Raw genomic sequence first — 6,981 nt, 5'->3', positions numbered from 1 at the left:
GCAGCAGATTGAAAGCAGGAACTCAGCAGGGAAGCGGGGAAAGTAAATGCGAAGAATGCCCTATTTAATTTAATTTAATTTTTATTACTGAGGTGACACAAGAAGTGGTAACCTCATTAGCATTTCAGAAGGCTTTCACCCTGATGAGCTGAGTGCTCCCAATATTACATAACAGCATTGACCTGTGCTTTTCAACAGGAGCATTTTTGCATGATCCCTACTTTTTAAATAAAATAACTTTGAGATTAATGCTTCTCTCTGCAGATGCAAGAGTCATTAGAACCAGAGATGAACAATTGTAGAAAACCACAGAATCTTAAATTATTCAAAATGGGGTAATGGTAGTAATATACCTGCACAATGCACCTTTCATCACAGGCTTTCAGAGTGCTTTACTAATATTAATTAAGCCTCCCAGCCTCACCTGACCTTGTGAAGTAGGTAAACATTGTAATAAGTAATAGGCAACATGAAGTTGATGAAGGACTTTCCAGTCCATTAGGAAGGAGGATATTAAATATCATCTGTTGGGAATATGCATTTTTTTAAAAAATAAAAAATCTGTGGGCATAGATAGCTTGCATGTAGCAGTCCAAAAAGAGAGAGTCAGCAACACCTGGGACTTGCTGATATTCACTCGATAACGGGCAACGTTAGCAGGCTGGGGGAGTTCCAGTGCTATGTCCGGGTTCACAATGAGCAAAGGGAGCACCCAGGTGAAAGCTGGAGATGCTGCAGGAGAGAGCACCTCGGAGGGAGAGACTACTTAGCTTGACAAGGGATGATGAAGGGGTGACTTGATTGCAATGCACAAGCATCTTCATGGGAGAGCCCTGGGTACTGAAGGGCTCTGGAGAAAGGCATCACAAGTACTGGTGGCTGGAAGCTTGAAGCAGGCACGTCTGCATGACAAATACCTTGTAAGCAATGAGGGTGATTAGCCAGTGGAACAAACTAGCCAAGGAAGTGGCAGATGCTCCATCTCCTGATGCCTTCACTGCAGAAATTGAAATTTAATAGCCTGTAATATGCAGGAGAACAGGCAGACGATCTGACAGCCCCTTCTGGGCTTAAACACTCTCATTTATTCTCGTTTTACAGAGAGGTCAGCTGAGGGGCAGATGCTGAAGGCTCTTGCCTGCTGCACGAGGAGCTGAGAGTGGAACGGGGACAACCACATTTTCAGCCCCATCCCCAACGACAGTACTACCCAAGGAAACTGAGCTCCAAGTGCCGGATCTCCGAGCATAGTTTTATGTTAAAAGATGTTCCAGTTCTCACCTAAAAATCGCAACAGAAGTAGTAAGCACCCCCAGGACTATCAACCTGGAGCATAACCACCAGCAAACCGGTTCAAGACAAGTCAGGATATAAATATGGTATGTGCCACTACATTGATAGCTCTTGATGCTTTGGAACTGCACATAAATTTGGTTTTAAGCTCTCTTCTCTCTACATTAGTTACCATAACAGAACGGCAAAACTTCATCAAAGCCAGCATTTCTTTGCGAGCTTTTTGGCAAAGCACCAAATAAAAAAATGGCTCGCAAAGGTGGGAAAAGGAGGGGTAGGCACATCTGAGCAAGAGGGAGGCTCCCGGGATGGGTACAGGCACCAGAAGCTGGAATATCACTGTTCATGCTGCAAAGCAAGTACCTCCTTGCACAGGGGGGTGATTGCTGGACCGCAGTAATTCGCTTTCTGGCAGGTTTCTTTGAACCCTCTTGGTTGTTTCTGGAAATCCAGACTTTAATTTTAAGCATGAATTACAGATATAATCGAGGGGATAAGTGAGAGTGGTTGCTGCGGTAAACTCTACTCCTGTTGCAAATGTTCATAGGCCCTGAATTCACTGGACCATCCAAAAGCCCTGCTTTGTCCTTTTGGCAGAGAATTTGAACCCATGTTTCCAGTGTAAAACAGGTGTATGAGTCTCATGCCCATTGTCTATCACTTTTTCCCGACTGAAATGGGAAGCTGCAGACCACTTAAACCACGCTGACTGTATAGCAAAGCTTTCATGGGCCTGTGAAAACGAATGCAGTGATGGATCGTTTCTTGTTTCTTGTGATTATTTGTCTCAGCAACTGGAATTTAATCATGCATATTATAATTAATATGTTAATATAAAATCAGGACACAATAATTTCTCAGTGCTTCCAAGCTTGAGAACAAAAAGAAGAAATAATTTCCATGATACAGACGCTTTAAAGGAAGCTCTTTATCTTTGGTGCTCTCAGAAATGGATGGCTTCTGAGCGCTGCTTGGCAAATCGTCTCTTGTTTGCTGTGTTGGTAGGATCTCAAACCCCACCGTCGCTGGGAAGAGAGCCCTGCTCCAAAGGTGAGTTTGCATTAGGCTTGATGAGATTAACAAGTGTGGTGAGTGAACAAACAGCTGGAGGTGATGGGGGAGGAGGTGTAGGAGCACGGATCATGGGGCAGGGTGCTTACACAGGTCCTGGTATGGCAAAGATTTGAACACGTGTATAACCTGTTGCGAGAAGCCCCAGAGCCTGTTAGGCCTCATCTTCAAGAGTGTGACCCTCCGAGGATCACCCTCGGCATGTCCAAGCTCTTGGCTCATTAGGCCAATCCTGCAGTTCAGTGCCGAGTCCTTTCTGCATACAAGTCGCATATAAGAAAGCATTCTGGACTTCTTGACTCTTTCTTTAAATCCTAGTGAAATTGAAAGTCTCCAGCATGCGTTCCCACTCCAGCACACAAAGATGGGTCTTAAATTACTGTGTCTCTGCGAGCTCCAGGGGAGAGCTTATGTACTGCGCTTCTCTCGGAGTCCTGTGAAGGAACAAGTGAAAAGACTTGTGCGGCACATGAAATTTACCATTGCTCAGCGTCTGCAAATTGTTTCTTTCCTTCCAACGCGAAGGAGCGTGTCGTGCAAAGAGGCAGAGCAGCGCCATGAGATGTTATGAGAGTAAATATTATTCTTCGTTGGAAGATGACAAAGCAACCAGCTCTGAGCCTGACTGTACCCCAAGAGGCTGTACAACCTTGCCCCATAACTTGGACCCAGGGAGCCTTACCAAGCCCCAGCACCAACCTGGGAACTCCTTCCAGCTACTGCCCTCACCCTAGCTCCGGGAGCCCTGCCAACTCCGGTCCCAATTCTGTGCCAGCCCAGCCCAGCTTCTCACCCGCAGCTAAGCAGCCTGCTGGGTCCTCAATGCTGCGATGCCCTTTTTGTAATGTTGTTGTTCTCTCCTTTCCCAGAGGAATTCAATCATTCATCTTTTTCTTGCCCTTTGTGCGTCGGACCTGTGATTTTTGCATTGATGATTTCAGTTGCGCAACTGGCTCCTTGGGTAAGCTTATCATATAGATATATATATTAGGATCAAATTATTCCTACCATTTCCTTTCCAACTGACATTAATATATATGTCAGTTGGAAAGGAAATGGTAGGAATAATTCGATCCTTCCTGGGGACATGTCGTCTTCTGTCTACTGCAGGCTGGGCAATTCACAGCTGCATCCCCCACCTCGTTTTGCACAACAGGACAGTTCCAGCCACTTTGGCCCAAAATCTCTGCTTTGCCACACTTGCCATTGCCATTTATATGTGAGCTATGGGTGAAGTCCCCTGCCCTTCCCCCGTGCTTTGACACAACCCCAGCAGCTGGCATGCCAGAGCAGGTGGGAAGGAAGGAGACTGGAGAGTATTGGGCTTCCCTTCACATTCGGGGTGGGGAAAAGCCTCTTATTTCTTGGGGCAGAGCATGAGGTGTCCGTGAACTGACCCTGGCAGTGACAGGCTCATGCAGGCTCCAGGCTTTGTACCAGGGTGGGTTTGGAGTCCTTCCAAGGCAATGTTCCCTTTCTGATTCCCTTTGTCTCTGCCGGGAGAGATCTGTGATGCATTTGCACAGGACAGAGACTCAGCCCGTGGCAATCTCATCACTGTACACTAAATTCATTTAGGTCAGTGGGTGGTTTTCCTTGGGAATGCTAAGTAAATTATTTTTTTGGAGGTCTGGGTAGCAGCCAGCATCTTCTGGCGACTTCTGAGAAGCCCAGAGTGCAACGGGCCGGCTGTAATGTGGAACAAGATGAGACACCCTCATAAATAGCCAGAAGGCTCTTGGCTCAGTCACCAGCAACTTGCTGGAGAGTTGGGTTGCTCTTTTTTGCTGTAGCACCTTTCACATGCCCTGAAATACTTGGCAGAGCAAGGGAGAAATAACCCTATGAGAGATGGTGGGAGCAGGTGGCTTCCCCATGGCCATTCTCATCTGTAGACCTCGGTGTGTCACAAAGCATTCATCCCCTTTTAGAGATGTGGGGGAAATGGGTACAGAGAGGGGCACTGAGTTGCCCAGTCACCCAACAGGTCAATGGCAGAGCTGGGAAAGAGCCCAGATCTCCCTATGCTGCTTCCCTTATGACACGTAAAAGCAAACGCATTTCTAGGGACAGTTCACAGCAGAGCCCGCCAGCTGGGCACGTTTAGGGCAGAACAAGCTGCGGAGGGCAGCAGTGCCAGGGAGGGACACCTGGCCTAGCTCTGTAGCAGCAGCAGCATGCTGCCCAGGGAAGCAGGGTGCATTAGCCAGGCACGGCTCTGGGCTCACAGGACTTTACTGCTGCCAGACCCTGACCTAGCTGGAGCATCACTCTGTGGTCTTGAGTGGTGCTTTCTATAGGAAGTGCCTGATTCAGCTCTCATGAATGCTAACCTAGGCCAGGCACTAGGTCCTTCACCCAAACCCACCTATAGCTGCAGTCTGGAGGCTGTGCAGTTCCCTATGCTGTCAGTAATTGCGGTATTGAAGCAAGGTCACTCTGCTCTCTCTGACCTCAAAGTCTCAGATTCAACATCAGAGTGAAGAGATTTCCGTCCCCCCCTTGCTGCTTTCCAGCCATTCTTTCCTGTTCATGTGTGTCCACCCCCACCTGAGCCATCTTAAACGATTCCTCCTCCACTTCTGAGTTACCACCTTGCATGTTAATCAGCTGCTACGTTACCCACCCCCTCTCCTTGCAGATTGGCATGTTAGCATTTTGCTACCATGGGTAATGTGAGGCGGTTAGTGAATGAAGCATAGCTTTGCTTGGCATAAAATCATGAAGGGTCAAGAAGCATCATGTGGGTAGACAGCACAGGAGTATTCATTGCTTTTCTCTCAAATGATTTCTGGTGCAGGAGAGTCCATACGGAGGGAGAAGAGGAGGAAGAGAAGCTGAGAGAGAGAGAGAGAGACAAAGTCTACTACAGTCCTAGCAAGAGCCGTAAACCCACAAGCCTGCGAGTGGGCGTTTTCCATGGGAGCCAGCGGTCGAAGCGCACTGGGGCACAGGACGGATGTCTGTCGTGCTAGACAGATGAGGAGGGTGAGGTGTTGTTCCTGCCGGGAACCGTGCCATAAAAGCACTCAAGATGGCTGTTAACATGTGCGCCTAGCCCCCCCTCCAAGGAAATGCAGCCGGGGTTAGGGAGTTACAGCTTCTTCAGAGCTCTGCAGTCTTACAAAGGCAGAGTTTGGCATCCCTGAGGTGGCAAGGATCTCGATGTCTGGTCTGCATCTGCAAGCAACGGCAGGCTTGGGACTCTGCACTGCTTTGCTCCACTGCTGAAGGCAGAGCTAGAGCTGCCAGGCCACTGGGCTCGGTGGGAAAAGACCTGCTGATGGGTCAGTGGTGCTCAAATGGAGCTGGCAGCGGGGATGAGGTGTGCTCCAGGGCCTCTTCCAGACTCAGAGCGTGGTCCTCTCTCTTTACATGCGACTGCATTGGGAAGGAGAGATTTCAAGAGCTTTCACCATTCAGAGGCGGCTGCTAAAAAATAATCCAGGGCTTGGGACAGACAGCTGTGGTCTTGGAAATAAAATTGTGTGGCAGGGTTTGCAGGACGTCGGGAACGTAAGACACCAGGGGCAGAGGGAAGCAGAATTCGTGGCTTGTTTGGTGGTCAAGGAATACGCTTTGGCAGCTGAAGGGTTTTCCTGGGACCTGCCAGGAGGAGAAACTTGCAGCCCAGAACTTTTCCTACCCATTCTTTGAAGAGGCGTTGTCAAAATGAGCTTTCTCTACTACGCTTCTGTGCGCCACCTGCTTCTCAGCATCTTCTGGCCACTGTGTCCTCCTCCAACTGGTCGTCCCCGGCCCACCTGGCTTTGTCACCTCTGCTCCCCGAGGGCCCGAGGTGCCCCCAGCCCTCTTCCTTCACCCACAGCGTTGCTGCTCCCTGGGGTCTCTCTCCACCCTGCAGCCTCCCTCGCAGTCTCTAGCAGCTCCTCTTGCACCCGAGGTTATTTTGCTTGCAGCCGCTCTCCCCCAAGTGCAAACCTTTCCATGCTTTCGCATTAAAGGGCGAGTCTTGGACTAGATTCTCAGGGCTGCGCCTGCCTCTGCTCCCTTTTCGTCCAGCCCAGCTGGGGCCTGACCTGCCGCCTCGGTCCATCTTCTCTACTGCCAGCGCATACTGCATCACGGTGCCTTGCCCCGAGCAGCTTCCTAGCTGGGAATGCAGAGCGTGACTCATTGCAGCAGGGCACCGCAGCCCGTTTTGGGGTCACCTGCAGGCAATGTGCTTTTACCTCGACTCCTGGTGGGGAAGGAAGGAGCCTTGGGGCTTCTTTTTGTGTTAAACCTTGCCCCTGCACTGAAGGCCATGCGGCGGGACCCACCGCTGGAGGGTCTCGAGGAACCAAGCTGCTTTTCTCAAAACAGAAAGCCAAGAGGAAGCCCCCCATGAGTTTCTGGGGTTCCCATAGCATGAAGCCCTCCCCTCTGGGTCTAAGGAAAGCTGTTGCTGGAGGGTCTCTCACACCCTCTGTAGGGACCAAGCCACATCTGGCAGCAGAAAGCCAAGAGGAAGCCCCGCCACGAGTTCCTGGGGTTGCTTGAAAGTGAAGCCCCCCCTCTCTGGGTTTAAGCAAAGCAGCTTCTGAAGGCTGCAGCCCTCCCTGGGGGGGTCCCGCCCGGCTGGAAGGCACCAGGCCGCTGGTGTGGGAGCAGACC

This window comes from Crocodylus porosus, unplaced genomic scaffold, assembly GCF_001723895.1.
Source record: "Crocodylus porosus isolate Cpor-Errol unplaced genomic scaffold, CroPor_comp1, whole genome shotgun sequence".
Classification (NCBI taxonomy): domain Eukaryota; kingdom Metazoa; phylum Chordata; order Crocodylia; family Crocodylidae; genus Crocodylus; species Crocodylus porosus.
The sequence above is the reverse complement of the archived record's forward strand: the minus strand, read 5'-3'. Positions refer to the sequence as shown.